Genomic DNA, 18,151 nt, shown 5'->3' with positions numbered 1-18,151 from the left:
CCATGCCCGAGGCAGGATTCGAACCTGCGACCGGAGCGCCTAGAACCGCTCGGCCACAACGGCCGGCCGACCACTGCTCCAATGACCATGTACTGTGTTCGTGACACCAGGCTTTACGGGTTCTGCTGTGACCAGGGTTCAGTGGAATGCACCCTGCAGGTCTCCAGGCGAATAATCCATGTCTGTTCCGTCGACTGTAAACTGTGTGTCTGGAGACAACTGTTCCAGTGGCTGCGGTAAGGTCCCGAGCAAGGCTACCTGCAGTACTCCGTGGCCGTCTGCGGGCGCTGATGGTGAGATACCGGTCTTCTTGTGGTGTTGTACACTGTGGACGTCCCGCCTGGACACGTTTCCTGTCTGCTGGAATGCGTGCCATATTCCTGAGAACACATTTTGTGGCACACGGAGGGCCACGCTACGACTTGCTGTGTTTGACCAGCCTCAAGTCGCCCTAGTATTCTACCCTTCATAACGTCATCAATATGTGTTCTGCGAGCCATTTTCAACATACAGTCACCACTAGCACGTCTGAAAACGTCTGCACACTTATTCGCTGCACCGTACTCTGACAAGCACCAAAATACCTCTGTGTATGTGGACAGCGCCACCTCACGACGACCGCAGGTCAAATGCACCGCATGGTCATACCCCGAGGTCATTTAAACCGGCAAACCGCCCAACAGAGCATTGTTTTTCATCATGTATCAGCATTAACCTTAATTTATGAGCATGAGTGTATTAAACTCATACATTTAAGATCTTTCTCTGTATTTTCCAATTTCGTGGATATAGTGCCCTTTCCCCTTTATCCAAGTCTCTCCACAAGTGTTAGCGGCTCCGGTCAAACAAAACCATCATAACGACCGGAAGAGCGGTGTGTTGACCACACGCCCCTCCTATCTGCATCCTCAAGCGGGAATGACACGGCGGTTGGATGGTCCCGATGGGCCACTTGTGGCTTGCAGACGGAGTGCTTTTTTTTTCTCCACAAGTGTCATATTCCTTATGGCGAGAGAAAGACCGTTGAAGCAGCAGCTAATAAAGATTAGCTACAGATATTGACATTTCTAATAATAGCTATGAGCTGTTGTTATGTTATTGCATTAGTGCATTAGATCACGCAGATGTCCAGCGACATGCAATAAAGGTTTCTGTTCATCCTCGAATATCTGTCAGTCTATTTACTATCTCCACAAAGACGACAATGGACATATGACAGGAGAAAGTCATCACGGCAGCTGATTAGCTAAAAGTATTTGAAGAATAGTGCAGCATTAAGGAAACGCAAGTGTACGGATGTAGTAGAAAGAGAATTACATCATAAAATGAATCTAAAAATAATAAAAACTCACTAGTCAGTGTCAATCTTTACTACATCGCATATTTCCGCTCAGCTGCAGATTTTCGATTTGTGTCGCAGCACACTGCTTGGTAGTAAATCCTTCCCTGTTTATTATTAAAATTTCGATTACATTGTGTCAGGAGGTTGCATGCAGACCGGTTCCGCATTTATCAACACTGCGGTCGCGTTCTATGCGACGTACTGCTATTCGCACCAGGAATCAGAATACGTCCTGGTGTCGGCCGACCAGCACATATCGGGAGAACTGTGCCGCGTTGCGGCCAATGCAATCGGTAAACACGCGGAATAACAAACGACCGCTGGGATCCGTAAATCTGAGGCCGCGTTTCAATTAGTCTGCCCGATGATTTGCTGCGGCCAGCCGTCGGAAACGCCCGCGGTGCGGGAGCATGGGGTTGCGCTGTTCTTAGTTTCACACAGTCGGGGCTCGTAGCTCGTAGAGCACTGAGCCTTCTGGCTGACTGCATAGAACTGTAGCTGATATCGTTTGATTTATTTCCTTTTTGCGGAAGGTACAATGAATCTTGGGTCTGTGACGATATAGAGCCACATAACGTAATTTTTATGACATTTATTTATAACGCAGTGAAATTTTATCTACAAATATGAAATATTTTAGAAACAGCTCTCTGAATTTGCATTATTTATAACCTAGTGGAATTTTACGTACAAATATAAAATATTTTATCCATTACATTCGCATTATTTTTTTTCAAACACGTAAAGCCCACTTAAGAGTATACATCGTATTTTCAAGGATTCTTTGTATTCCATTTAATTCCTTGCTACGACAATCTTGTTATTTTCTTCGTAACAACGTGTACTTCTAAATTTGGCAACCAGGAAAATTCAACTCGTTAAATACGGGATGCCCTACAAGATGTTAACACCATTAGTGCTGTATTTGTTAACTGCGAAAGTCATCGAGCCAAACAAGTGTTAATTCGCACACGAGACAATGGGGCCATACGATTACGTATATATAAATCTGTGCTTTCCATTTAATGAAAAATATACGTCACGTTGAAAACAGATCCAATACTTTCGAATTATAAAACAGTACATCAATTTTATTTGTATAATATAAAGGTTTAATACTGTGTATCATAAAACTGGTAATTGATAAACACTTATTCACTCTACTACCGTTTCTTGACAGCAATGAAATGTCAACGTACTATTGATATTACTGGTGATTGCTGATAAGCGCGAACACAAATAGCGCAGAACTAAAATAGAGTATTATATAATTAGGAATACTGAAGTGATGTGGCACACTTGTATCTTAGATTGTCAAATAAAATGGTTCAAATGGCTCTGAGCACTGTGAGACTTAACATCTGAGGTCATCAGTCCGCTAGAACTTAGAACTACTTAAACCTAACTAACCTAAGGACATCACACACGTCCATGCCCGAGTCATTATTCAAACCCGAGGCCGTAGCGGTCGCGCGGTTCTAGACTGAAGGGCCTACAACCGCTCGGCCACACCGGCCGGCGATTGTCAAATAACTTGTCATGAAAGCTCACTATATATTTTAGTAATTTACGCAATACAGTAACAAACAATAGCTCTTAACTTCATCGGTACTGAATTATTATTCAAAGAAAGAGTGATATTGTGTCACCATTTCTTTCCAGATACGACCATAGGTATCTTATAATTACATAATTATTCTTTTACTTGTCCATATGTTGCTTCTCTCCCTCCCCCCCCCCCCCCCCCCCCCTGTCTCTCTCAACTGCTGTACGTACACCTGCAACATTTTGGAGCTGAGAGTTTTCGAAAAGTGGAAATCGCGGGTGTACCACTTGGCTGTGCTACAAATCTCGCACATCTGACAATGAACATGATCTCACCCTCCTCAGTTACATCTTTTATGGGCACTGCTGTTAGGAATGCGACTGTTAACCCAAACGAAAGGAATTCATGCTGAACGACTGAAAAAGAAAGAACGGAATTTGCATTGTTTATTGTAGACGAACCTATACATGATAGAAACTCAAAGCCCGTGTCATTGGACAGAAGAAGGTTCAAAGTTTTTGACATAGGGGTACACTTGCTTGTTTGTGTTGTGTCCTTGCCAATGGACCCAACCGGAGCGGAGCGCTGAGACAGTTTCCCATGGTCGGTTGTTTGAAGTTCGCCGCTGACCACGAACGCGACCCAAACAGCAAATTCCGCGCCTCCGCCAAAGAGATGTACTTTCACTTTGCTATAAGCGGCGGCTACGGCAGCAACGTACGGTTTATGTTGGCGTACGACAGCTCTAGTACAGAGTTCCAGGGATGCAGTTCGTTGCTACAGTTCAAGGAGGAGATCAACCTGAGAGACGTAGTCCACAAATGGAGTCGCCTATAGCCTTCGCTTGACGACGTTACTACAGCGATTGAGACCGTGGCACCCAGGATGGACGTGGTCTTGTTGACATTGTATTCAGAATGCACACCTTGACAGGTCACCGGTAGTTTTATCTGCCTACAAGCGTACCCACCGAGTTACTGTTCAACTAGAGTATCGCAGGGCATTAAAATGTATGTTTGTGTATCACTAATTTGTTTGTACTGTCACAGTTCCTCCGTCTACCTCAGAGCACCCAAACCTGAAACGACGTGTGCGAGCCACTCTACCCAGACACTGTGTACACATCAGTTTGTCGAAACGTGGCGACTGCACCACAAGCGATATCGTTTTGTGTCTTGGAATTCGGGCGAAGACAATCCGTTGTCCAAGTGCAACGTGCATTCCACCATGGATTCACCAAGAAACCCACCCAACACAAACAAGTTTGTGACGAGCGCACTGCATTCTTGGAAGTTCGTTGCACATGCAAAGGGAAGAGCCCTGGTCAGTCACGCACGTCTCGTCAGAATGTCGAGCATATTAGAGATGCGTCCACATGAAGCCCTTGGAACTCCACAAGACAGGCAGGCGTGTTCTGGAAATGACTAGATATGAAGCCTAACAAGTTGCAGTCACTGCAGCAGTGGTCTCCTGGCGCCCGTAACAGAAAGCATGAGTTTTACATTTCAGTTCTCCAGGGTATGGCAGAGGACACTCTTCCCGAACGACTCATCTTTGTGGAAGAATCGGCGTGTAATGAGTAAAGTTTCGTCGAATATGAATGTGTTTTGGTTAGTTTCTGTTCATAGAGTTTTTGAACCTTTGATTACGCGGAGGAGGCTGTGACAGGAACTTCATACCTCGACATGCTGCAAAAATGTTGTTTCATGAAATACACGAAGATTCCAATGATTTAATTGTTATGTATGATGGCGCTCCCACCTCATTTACACCTAGACGTACGGCCTTATCCTAACAACATAATCAAACAACGTTTGATTTGAGGAGGTGAACTACAATATGTTGTGCCGGCCGGGGTGGGCGAGCGGTTCTAAGCGCTACAGTCCGGAGCCGCGCTACCGCTACGGTCGCAGGTTCGAATCCTACCTCGGGCATGGATGTGTGTGATGTCCTTAGGTTAATTAGGTTTAAGTTGTTCTAACTTCTAGGGGACTGATGACCTCAGAAGTTAAGTGCCATAGTGCTCAGAGCCCAACAACATGTTATTCATTGCTTCTGGATTTCCAGATCACCACACCTTTTTTTTTGCTGTGGGCGGTACATAAAAGACAGAACCTTTTTCTCACCTATGACAGCTAATCTTCAGGACCCGAAAAATCGAATTCTTAAGGCTATCGATTTTTTTAATAAATACAAATCTGCTGATTTGTAGAGAACGAAATTCATTACGGTTTCGATATTTCTCCAGCGACGTATGGTACTCACGTTGAATGTACGGTGTAGTGTCGGTCTGTGATAACAGAAAACTTTGAAAATTCTTCTGTCCAGTAACATTCTCAGTGTATTTCTATTTTTCATAGTTTTTTCCGTAATAAACAGCTGAAATCTTTCTTTTAGAGACACCCTGTATATCTTTATCACTCGGGAAATTTCATTTTGTTCATTAGGTATTTCAATGTTTAACAGTCATCACCAGGTGGAAGTTTAATGAGGTGCTATTAGTGGTAAAATTTGGAGATTTCCGGCACTATCATGTGCGACGTTCCAAAGCTTGGACTGTGATTTGCACTGTTAACAATATAGTTAATTAACTACAGAATACATGGAAACGACAGAGCATATGGCTTAAACATATTAAAGGTGCTACTAGCTGAGGAAGAACAGAAGGCGGGTTGCACTCTGCGGCTGCAATTCGTGTATCTTACATTGTAGTTAGCTCACACCTTTTGTTTATTTGTTTCTTTTCTTTTTACAAATAAGCTACGTTTTTTCATCAAAATGTTTCGAATCTAAGACAGAAAAAATGAATAAGATTAACTTCTAGTGGGCACTGACTTAAGTTAATGGGGAAAGTAGGATATTGTTCGTGGGCATGGAATCTAACTCGGATCTCCTGCTTACTAGGCAGATGCACTGAACACTGCACCACGCAGAGACAGTGATTTTCATATTACGCGTTACCCTTGCACACCTCCCGTTAGCCGGCCGCGGTGGTCTAGCGGTTCTAGGCGCTCAGGCCGGAACCGCGCGACTGCTACGGTCGCAGGTTCGAATCTGCCTGGGGCATGGATGTGTGTGATGTCCTTAGGTTAGTTAGGTTTAAGTAGTTCTAAGTTCTAGGGGACTGATGACCACAGACATTAAGTCCCATAGTGCTCAGAGCCATTTGAACCTCCCGTTAGATCCAAATTCTCAACTTATCCACAAACCACCGCGGTAGTGTTCCTTCTCCATTGTTCTCATTACTCCCGGCATTTCACTCATTCCCGTAAAAGTTCGTGAGCTGTGCGAGACTCACGTTCGTGCGATCTATTATGTACCATCTTGTTTTACCGTACGGCCTCCTCGTGATTTTAAATGTCAGTTACTGGTGTCACTGAATTACTGTCTTGCCTGCCTGTGAGTAGCAGCAGCGGCGCGTATCGATATTTTCCCTGCCGTATTATCTTTGCTGGACGGCTGTTACTTCCCGGTCGTGGTGAGAGATCCGACCTGGAGCGGTTGGTGTTGGAACGCGGCAGAAGTGCATTCGGGACGTAGCAGCAGCCTGGGTCGGAACGCTAGGGAGGCGCTGACAGCCAGTACTCGCCGACCGCTCGCGACACAAGGTGAACTGTCCGACAGACTGAGATGGCAGCGGAATCGACCGTTGGTCGGTCGTTCAGTTGGACACCTCTTTTGGGCAACACGTGTTTTGTCTTTTCCACGTTTCTGGGCCTCGTCACTAGGTCACCTTGCTGGACGTGGATCGGTTCCTTCTTGTGCGGAAACTACGTGGCCTATGCGCAAGCGTTACCTCTGCATGACTGGGTCTGAGCCAGTGTGCCCAGATCGCTGTGTCTCCCAGTTCCGGACAGACTTCGAATTGGAGTCGGGTTGGAGCTGCAGTGAGTTCCGGATATTCAAGACTAGCCCGACCGTTGCTGGCACATATGGTTTGAGTAGCAAAGACCTTTGTTGGTTGTTGGTCGGTCGTCTGTTCAGACGACGTTTGTTTCGTCACCGACCGTCTTTCGGTTTGATGTGTGTGTCCGCCTGTGATTTGTTCTAGTTGTTCCTTAGTGATTCGCTTTACTAGTGTTCGATTCTAATGTTGCAGTGTTTCGTGCAACACTGTGTACCCTGTGTCAGTTCGACTGAGCAACGCCTTTAAATGCTGTAATGCTGTCTGCGTGCTGCAGTAGCCAGTTGATCGGCTGCGACAGAACAGCGAGTGAGTGTTTTCTTACCCTGTTGGTGCTGTCCGCCACGGCGTCTAGTTCCACAGTCGTTGCGATGTTCATGTACGTCAGTAGTTATTGAGCGTTGGCTTATTAAAACACCAATATTTTAAGACAAGTGTTACTGGTCTCTTCGCCTCGCTGGCATTTTGGTTGTAGTACCGTTGGCCTGGTGAACGAAATCCGGTAGTTGGTTGCTTCGTCGTCTGTCTACCGGTTGGGTTGCCTTCCGATTAAGAGATTGGTGTTCAGGCTGCCTGTCTCGCCTAAACGGGCGTTAGTGTTACAATTCCAGGCCGACCCTTGGTAACTTCTGAGCGCCGCTCCGTGTCTATTACATAGGAACATCCCTGTTTGAGTTTTAGTATTTTGGTTAATGTGTGGCCTTCAGTCGAGTTTTAATATGTCCAGAATTAATGTTCTTGTCTTGTCCTTAAGGAATAAGATTGCTATTTTTTACATGGGGCTTTCTCCCGAATTTTACGTGAAATCTTTTAAGGCTTTAAGCCGTTAAATTATTGTGTTGATGTGTAGCCTGCAGCCGAATTTCCTATCTCTTCAAATGATGTTCCTAAGATTGTGATGCTATGCTATGGGGCCTTCAGCCGAATTTGCTTGAAATGTTTTAATGTAAGGCCTCCCGCCCTTTGATTGAAACACTTCTTATTGCTTAAAAAGCGGCCTCCAGCTGAGTTCCGTTTAAATTATAGTGCTAAGGCCTCCAGCCTGTATAGATTATAGATTTAGAAAATATTTTGGGTCAAACCTCCATAAGAAACTTGTATTTTAATTTTTTGCTTAGGCCTCATGTCTTGAATTTTGAGTGTGGCCTTCAGTCGATATAAAGTTAGTTAAAGGAGGTCCATTAAGGTTTTGAGTGTTTTGCGTTCTTGTGTAATATGATGTGTGGACAAATAAAGTTTGTATGTTGAGTGCAAGTTACAGCAACCTATTTGGGCTCTTTCCACAACCAAATCCGCTCTGTCCTGCTAGCGCAGACATTTCTGTTCGAGCAATGCAGTGAAATTATTAGTAAGTCGTCCTCACCTTAACTGTACACTTGGTGAAAGAACAGACACTACATATATAAATTAAGGTAAGTACGACCAAGTGATCATTTCAGTGCAGGTGCACACCACGCTCCAACCCTTAAGGGAATCGGCCAAGTGTCGCGAGTGATGAGGATAATTTGCAAAGGCCACAACATCGGTAGTGCGTGTCCAAGTTGAGAAATTGGGTGTGTTGGAAGGGGTGCTACGGTAGTCGGTGTAGTTGTGGTGAGCACTGCTTCCGAATGGCGTAGTGTGTAATGCAACTGCCTAGTAAGCAAGAGACCTGCGTACGAATCCGGTTCGGTGCAAACGTTAAAATTTGCCCTTTGATTTCAGCCAATACCACTAACAGCTAATGTCGGTCAGTTCTTTGTGTCTTGGTTAATGATGACAATGGGATCAAAATGCGTCTGTCCTCTCGGACTGTTCCCAAAGAACGGACAGCACATACATTGCATCAACGAGTTTACCTAACAGAGCTACAGATATACTTATTTTATTAGAGTGACAAGTAGAATTCTTATATACTTTTGGTTTTGAGTAAGAACTGTTACTATAGTTCTCAATGACGGACAGTTCCATTACCAGAAATGTCTATGAGATGGCGTAATGAAAGAAAATGAAGGTAAGAACGTTATGAAACTCCTTATAGATACACGGAAATTACTGTACATATACTGTCTAGATTACAGTTTCTTTGATTGTAAGATAATGGGAGCTTTGTATGACAAAGTAACTACATTTTGGATAAGTGAAGAGTTCCATATTTATAGACTACTTGGTAACATTTATGAATATATTGGGAGCTAAGCTGTGTACAAAATTCTGTGTCAAATATTTTAAAGTAATTGCTTGATTTTCTTTCAGAAGAGTTATAGACAGACGTACAAGATTTTCAGCATTAGAATGTAGCCACGTAATGTTCTTCTTGTACTGTTGGCATCTTTATTATAAATGGTAATTAACTGACACCCTCAGCTGCCGACAGGTGTTGTTGACATACCTTGATGGGGTCAGCTGAAAATGTGTGCCCCGACCGAATCTCGAACCTGGTATCTCCAGCTTATATGGTAGACGCTCTTTCCACATGAGCCACCGAGGATGCCGTGTAAGTAGCAGATCCCGGGTTAGAGACCCGGTAGGGCACACATTTTCAGCTGTCCCCATCAAGGTATGTCAACAACACCTGTCGGCAGCTGAGGGTTTCAATTAATTATCATTTATTCCAGAGAAGCTACACGGTCATCAATGGTATCTCTTCTTTCGAGAACAGTAACTATCTTCATACGCCTTTATTATCTTCGAACTATCTGCTATGTTACAGCTCTACGTTATGTGGTAAATTCACTTTATTATATACAGTGGAAGCCACAATATAATCTCGCACCTACAGATATGAAATCGATTATGTTTACCACTAAAAAAACCTCATAAAAAGACTCATTGCACCTGGTGATGCTGACCGTCCAGAGGCGTAGAAGATGTATTAAACCTTAGTAAGTGACGAAGAAAGATATATTTCACTCTGTAAACATGATCTGTGATGAAAGCTGCTCAACAAATTCGTCGCCGATACTCGTGAACTTGACAGCGATCACGAGTGAGATCTGGCGGAGATTTCACTTAATGTAATTGTAGGGATAAACGAGCCTCCAACCAATACGAAAAATTTGCCGAAATACGTGGGTATCAGGCTCTGGCCCTTCCTTGTTAGTGATGCCGTTTACGCTCAAAAGTAAGGGCCAGTCCCTGGAATCGGATAGCATCGGTAGTAATGTGGTCAGGAGGAGCTCATCAGAACTGCGGTACTCACCACATTTCAGCCTGCTACCAGACTGCCGTAGCAGCGTATTTCTCCTAGGGTAGCACTGTTATTACATCATTCACGTGTCCGACATCCCATCGTCACGTCACGCCCGGGTTAGGCCCGAGTCCTGAAATTCCGGTAGTAGTGCGTGTGGGCTTTTGCGGGCGCGGAGGTAATTAGTGGCGGCCTGTGAGCATGGGGCGGGCCAGAAGGCCCGCTAAGGCTCTCTGGAGCCAACGCATTCTGCCCGCGGCGTCCGCAAATTGCATTACCGCTGCCGTGGAGGCGGAGGCGGCAAGAAGCGGGCTCCCGTCCTGTCTCTAATACACTCGCTGGTTACCGCGTGACGGGCCGCCGACGCGGGATGTCGTGCTCCGAAAATTAAAAAGGTAATCACACGCCAGTGACGATGGCCGTCCCCTCGGCGGGGAGGAAGAAATCGCTCGCTTCCATTTCTCGTTAGGAAATAAATTGTGGACGACCTTTCGTTGTTCCTGCTCTTCGCAAATTACTGTCGTCTGTTCCCCTTATACGTGCTGCGGTTGTAGGATTAGGAGACAACGTGCACAGTGACTCAACAATGGGCAGCATATACACTGTAGCAGACACATCAACAAACGCAAAACTCTTATACTCTCCCTATTCGCTCATGATGCTCGGTGCCCATATTGATACACACACACACACACACACACACACACACACACACAATCACACACAAGCTCGCGCACTTCGAGTGAAAAAAGCGCTTATGTTGCACTTAACTATTCGGCCTTTCTCCTTAATGTTTTAATTATAGAAGGATCAACCTTAGAGACTCTGGTTAAGAGAAGGGATTATCTTTATAACGGAAAGATGTAAACTCCATTTGGCTGTATAGTATGCAAGGTGTACAACTTTGCTTCCGCCGTTTTTTCCCCAACATTGAGGTTTTAATGAAACAAATTGGTTACACATGTATCATTCAAAGTACTTTCCATCGCTGGCTACTACTTTCTCCCAACTTTCGGGCAGTGTATGAATCCCGCGTCGAAAAAATTGTTCGTCTTTTGAAGCGATCCACGAATCGATCCAATTTGTGACTTATACATGAGATCGGAAGTGTTGGTCGGCCAGGCCATACGCTATTCATCTAAACAGCTCATGGTCAGAGGGAGCAGTTTCTGGAGAATACGGCGGGTGGGATAGGACTCCCCATTTTAACGTTTGAAAGAACGTTTAGACCTCTTTTGCAACTTTGTGTCGAGCGTAGTCGTCCTGCAAAATCACTTTGTCGTGCCTCTCACTGTATTTCGGACGATTGTCTTCTAATGGTCTGCTCGAACGCATTAATTGTATTCGATATTGAGCACCTGTGATGGCTTCACTTCCTTTTAACACCTCATATTACACAACGCCGAGCTGGTACCACCAAATGCAGAGCATGATCTAGGAGCCGTGAATATTCGGTTCGGCCGTCGACATGGAAGCGTGTCCGGGATATCCCCATGATTTTTTGTGTATAGGGTTATCGTAACTAACCCATTTATCGTCCATGGTCACAATGTGAAGCAGAAATCTCCTCCACTCTTGCCTCTGAAGCAGCTGTTCACAAACACACAAACGCCTTTCAACGTCTCTTGGTGTCAGCTCACGCGGGACCCAAATCCCTTCTTTCTGAATCACGCCCATAGCCTTGAGACGTTTTGAAATGGCTTGCTGTGCCACTTTCACTAATTGTGCCAATTCCTTTTGAGTTTGACGCGAGTATTCACTCAACAACGTATCCAGTTCGGCATCCTCGAGAACTTTCTCTCTTCCACCACTACGCCGGTCTACGACGTTAAACTCACCGTTCTTGAAGCGTTGAAACCACTCACGACACGTTCTTTCGCTAATAGCGTCCCTACCATAGATAATAAAGAGAATTCGATGGGACTCAGCCACCGTTTTCTTCATATTGAAAGCAAACAGTAGTACCTCCCGCAAATGACGAGAATGAGGCTCGTAAACAGACATTTTCAATGAAGAACAACCTCATGATGCAGACACAAATCGAGTGATGTTTGGATGACGTTATGTTGACCGAGGTACATGGTAACTGCCTGACGGCCGGCCGCGGTGGTCTAGCGGTTCTGGCGCTGCAGCCCGGAACCGCGGGACTGCTACGGTCGCAGGTTCGAATCCTGCCTCGGGCATGGGTGTGTGTGATGTCCTTAGGCTAGTTAGGTTTAAGTAGTTCTAAGTTCTAGGGGACTTATGACCTAAGATGTTGAGTCCCATAGTGCTCAGAGCCATTTGAACTGTCTGACGTCTTTGATCTGTTTCTTTCGACCGCTACGTACCGTTGTCGCCACCTATCGGCAAACGGCGGAAGCAGAGTTGTACACTTTGTACTTTATTACAGGATCTAGATTTCAGCTTCGGACATTTTGCAGCGTTACAACTAGATCGTCACAGATATATCATAGTCTGCCCCACGAAATCTGTGGTGTGCCATATAATGTAAATACTGGCATCTCGTACCTATGTCAAAGCTATTGTAACCAGCGTGTGTCGTCTCTGTGATGATATCCTTTTTTTTTTTTTTTTAACACTGCCTTACAGGACGTCCTTATACAGTTACTCAACAGCGGAATGACGATACGAACTTAAGGACAACACAAGACTCAGTACGACCCAGTGGGGAATCTAACATGGGGCCATTTGATCTGTGACGATCTTTGACTATCATTTCACTTTTGTTTATGTTTGCTGCTTAGATGCAGTGAAACGTGGTTTAAACCTTAGACCAGGTCATTCATTTTATTTCACAACTTTTTCCTGATAATAAGTCCAGCAAGTCATCAACTAATTAACATCTGTAAGTAGGCCGTTTAGGTTTTTATGTTGGTATCGCCATGTAGCGCTCTATATGAAAATCACTATCTGTGCTGTGTGAAGGCTGTGGTTGGTTTGCATTGTTGGAGTAATATTCGCCATTGTAGTGTTGGTCAGTTGGCTTTTAACAGCGCACAGCGTTGCACAGTTGGAGGTGAGCCGCCAGCAGTGGTGGATGTGGGGAGAAAGATGGCGGAATTTTGAGAGCGGACGATCTGGACGTGTGTCCATCAGAAAGAGTAAATTAGTAACATTGGATATCATGGACTGATATACATATTATGACTTTTGAGCACTATTAAAGTAAATATATTGTTTGTTCTCTATCAAAATCTTTCTTTTACTAACTAAGCCTATCAGTAGTTTGTGCCTTCAGTAATTTGAATCTTTTATTTAGCTGGCAGTAGTGGCGCTCGCTGTATTGCAGTAGTTCGAGTAACGAAGATTTTTGTGAGGTAAGTGATTTGTGAAACGTATAGGTTAATTTAGTCAGGGCCATTCTCTTGTAGGGATTATCAGATAGCGTTGCGCTAAAAATATATTGTGTGTCAGTTTAAGCACAGTCATGTATAATTTTTCTAAGGGAACGTTTGATATATCGACCCTTAGCCGAGGATACCTCACTGGAATCGTCTGATTTTTTCTTGTAGTTTGTGTAATTAGTGTAGCTATTGTTTATTGCTAGCACGTAATAGTAGAGAGAATCTTCTTTGTAGTTGTAGTTTTTCATTGTTGTACAGTAAAACCGTTGTGGCATGCATGCAGATTTGCACCAAGTATTTCGTAGCTGCGCTTGCAATTAACTAAATATTATTTTCAATGCTATGTTAATGTGTTTTGTTATTTTGCTCTTCAAATTGTGCTGTTCTGTAGTATAGTGTGAAACATTGTGACAATAATGGCGTGTGAAAAACGTAATACTAGGCTCCAAAGTAAACTAATAAATGACAGTGAAGACGAAAGCAGTGTGTTAGCGCCACCGTGAATTAACTAATGTTCAAAGTAGTAATTTGGTAATTGTGCATAGGTAAATGGAGTGGGCTGCAAATAATGGTGTATACAGTGAAATAATTAGTGAATAGGGAAGCATTATCGATCGATCTGTCGGCAACAGCTCGCCTCAGGAATCCGAAATGACAGGACACGATCTTGTAGATAGTGTAGGTTCAGGTATTGCGTCCTCACCGTTTTCTCAAATAAGTCAACACACATTTTCTGCTTTCTAAATGCGAATATTGGCCGCTCAAATGCACTGCCGAATAGCACTGAGGAACATGTTTCAGACACAAGTGCATTGTTATTACAGTTAATGCAACAAATGGGACAAAGGCTACAAAAGTTAGACAAGACGCCTGAACAAAATCAGAAACAAATGGGACAAAATCTTCAAAAGTTAGACACGATGGAACGAAATCAGAGACAAACACGTCAACAGCTTCAAAATTTAGACTCATTGGAACAAACGCCTGAACAAACACGAGAAGGTTTAACTGCTGAGCTACTTAAAATCGAATTGAAATCTCAATAAGTCTGTAATGACGTAAAAACACAAATTTGTGAGCATTTTCAACCTATTTTTTCACGTCATGAAAGTGCATTACAAAATCACGAAGCAGTCCTAAAATAACTGCCAACTATTGTTCATGAAAATCACGACACCTTGCAAGCTAAAATTGACTCAGTTGCATCTACCGATTCGGTTACGCAACTTGCAAAAACTTATGACAACTTAAAGGACACAGTAGATACGATTTCAACACAAATGGACACTCTGAAACTTGGTTCAGAAAAACACACTGAGGAAATCTGTTCAATATCAGAGAAAGTAGCCGATCTTTCGGATCAGTTCACTAACTTATCTACAAAGGTAGATGGTGGTCTGAATGACACAAGACCTGTAGCCTTCACTGACACAGAAGAGTATGAACAAATTAGAAAATTCAAACAAAATCAAAATCAAATCAATACACAGTACAAAAGAGAAATCCGGGAAGTACAAGATCAGGTGACGCAGGTAATACAAGAATTACATATTTCAGATGACACTCGTGCTCCAATATGGGAAGAGGGACATGGAAATACGGAACAGCCACAAAATAACAACACAGGGTACTTCGGAAATTATGAAAGAAATTGGCAAGGTACACCGAATTTTGAGATGGAACCGCCGAAACGACGTAACAATGACCGACATGCGACTCGCCGACATGATGATTTTGACTATAAGCTGTTTATTACTTCACGTAAATGCAAAACATTTAATAATTCCGGCAACGACAGTCATCCACAAGCGTGGCTTCATCAATTATCTCATTGTTTTCTTCCCAACTGGTCATTAGAGCGCAGATTAGAATTTATGTGTGGCTATTTAAAGAATGAACCAGCTGTAAGAATGCGATCGGTCATTCACGATTGTCACAGTGAAGGACAATTTTATTATGCCTTCCTCTCAGCATATTAGTCTCAAGCTACACAAGACCGAGTAAAACATAGCATCATAATGATGAAACATTTCGAACAATCTAAATTTTCCACTCTTGTCAATTATTTCGAAGACATGCTACATAAGAATCAATATCTTTCAAATCCATACAGCCCCTCAGAACTCATCCGCATTTGCTTAATCAAAATGCCTGAACATTTACAACATTTTATTTTGGCAGGACGTTGCAAAGACGACATTGAAGCATTTCAGGGACTCTTACAAGAATTGGAAATCGACACTGACCATCGCAGAACGCAAAAACAGGAACACAACCATTACAGGTCACATCCGTCACAATTATGCGAGGAAAGGAATAATAACTGGACACCACAAGGCTATTCTTACAACATAAATCATGACCAAAACAGATACCACCCGTATGACAACCGTTGGCAGAGTAGTAATAATTACAGGGAAAGATCACCTCTCCGCAATAATGACTATCAGAGAGACAATCAGAGAAACAGACAATATGGAAACCAAAATAATTATTATCAAGGGAGACAGAATAACAGCAGACGCAACGGTCCACCACGCAGTTACGATTCCGGGAGAAATTCTCCACCACATGACCGACAAAAAAGAAACTATGTAAACTACCGACAAAACGACAGACCTGAATTTCATCAGAACTGGCGGGATTCAAACAGGGCAGGGCCCTCTCGACAAGGTGAATTTGTAGAAGTTAGACCTCCAAATCCCAATAACGACGCGCGCCAACAAAGAGACAGAGAATGACTTGCACCGCAGGCAGCCGCGTGCGCCAGCTGACTCAGAGATAAATAACATAGACGCTAATCTTGAGAAAAATTTTAGCATTCCTTGCCGACGTATACCGCATGATAATTTCGTTCAAGTTCAACCTCTGCGCACTAGGAAGAGTAAAGGATTGCACCACATTTGACATGTAAAACCGTTTATTGAGAGACAATCTGTTTTTTAACTTAGTCTTTGCTATAAAACTTTTCACTTCACATTACTAGTATACTTTGTCAGACTTAGAAACTGTTAACATGCAACAATGTTTAAAGTTAAATATCCAGTCAAGATCAGCGACTATAATTCCTTTCTTCCAATCCTCAGGAATTCTGTTCTCCTTCCACACCACCCTCAGCACTCTGTATAGCCACTGGGTTCCTACTTCTCCTGCTGCTCGTATCATATCCACTGTTACTTCGTCCCAACCTGGTGCCTTGCCCCCTTTCATCCTCTTTATGGCTTCTTCCACTTCATTCCAAGTTAGATCATCAATTTCCCCACTATTATAATCGTCTGCTGCCCTAGGCTCTCCTTCTCTGTTAGTTACCCGCTTGACGGCATTCAACAGATCTTCAAAGTACTCCTTCCAAATCTTTTTGAGATCATGCATTTCCTCCACAACTCTTCCATTATTATCCATGATCCTCAGGCACTCGCTTCTGTCGTTCCTCTTATTTCTTACCATGGTGTAAAGTACTTCTTTGTTCCCTTCACTGTCCTCTTCTAACATTCTTGTCCATTTTTCCATCCACTTCTTCTTCTCCACCCTTACTATGGTCTGTGCCACTTTCTTGCTTTCCTTATATTTTAACCTAGCTTCCTCTGTTCGGGTCTGGAACCATTCTCTGAGGGCTTTGTTCTTTCGAAATACTGCTTCTTTACATATGTTGTTCCACCATGGGGTTTCCTTACTTCTCCTCTTTGTGCTAGTTCTTCCGCACACAGTCTCAGCTGCCTCAACTAGAGCCCTCTTAAAATCTCCCCATTCTTCTTCCACTGTTCTCTGATCTTCCTTTGGCAGCTTCTTCCTGATCAGTGTCTGGTACTGGGTCCTCCGTTCATCCTCTTTCAGCATCCATGTCTTCAAGCTTTTCTCCTGTATGTCTGTTGCCCTGCTATCTTTTTTCTCTCTCAGGGTGGCTACCAACAGCCGATGGTCACTGTCTAAGGCCTCAGATGGAATGACCTTAACATCTGTGAGGCTGCTCATCATCTGCCTATCCACTAGTACATAGTCTACTACTGAAGTTTGGGACCAGTCTCCACTGTACCAAGTTATTTTGTGGCTACTTCTCTTCTTGTACCAGGAATTTGCGATCGCCAGCCCATTCCTCTTGCAGAATTCCAGCAACAATTTTCCTTCTCTATTATAGGAATTATAGTCCCGATCTTCAAGAAAGGGGATAAAAGGAGATGTGAGAACTACAGAGGAATCACCCTGCTATGCCACTGTGGAAAAATCTATGAAAAGATCCTGGAGAAGAGAATAAGAAGCAGTATTGAAAGTAGACTGCAAGAGGAGCAGTATGGTTTCAGACCGGGAAGATCAACAACGGACCTCATATTTGCGGTAAGGCAACTGCAGGAAAGGCACTATGAGTACGGGAAGGACTTAATCATGGCCTTTTTAGATATTGAGAAGGCGTATGGCAGTATCTATAGGGACAAGCTCTGGGATGTGCTGAACGCAAAAGGGATAGATGAAGAGATAACACGAAAAGTCAGAAAAATGTATGAGGGAAGTGAGGGTTGTGTGAAAGTGGGGAGGGAACGTACTGCATGGTTCAAACTGGAAAATGGGCTGCGACAGGGAAGTGCACTTTCGCCTTTACTGCTTATTATTGTTATGGATGAAATCCTACAGCAAGTATCAGATGCAGTTGGAGATCATAAAATGAAAGCAGTGCTTTTTGCTGATGACCTGATGTTATGGGGAAATTGCGAGAAGGAGGTGCAAGAGCAGTTAGACGTATGGGAGGCAATGGCAGCACAATATGGAATGCATTTCTCTGCAAAGAAAAGTGAAATAATTGTCACAACAAGGAAGAAGAATAGGCCAAATGTGGATATAACTTGTGGAG

Source organism: Schistocerca americana, chromosome 5 (assembly GCF_021461395.2).
Source record: "Schistocerca americana isolate TAMUIC-IGC-003095 chromosome 5, iqSchAmer2.1, whole genome shotgun sequence".
In the NCBI taxonomy this organism is placed as follows: domain Eukaryota; kingdom Metazoa; phylum Arthropoda; class Insecta; order Orthoptera; family Acrididae; genus Schistocerca; species Schistocerca americana.
This window is presented reverse-complemented; position numbering follows the sequence as displayed.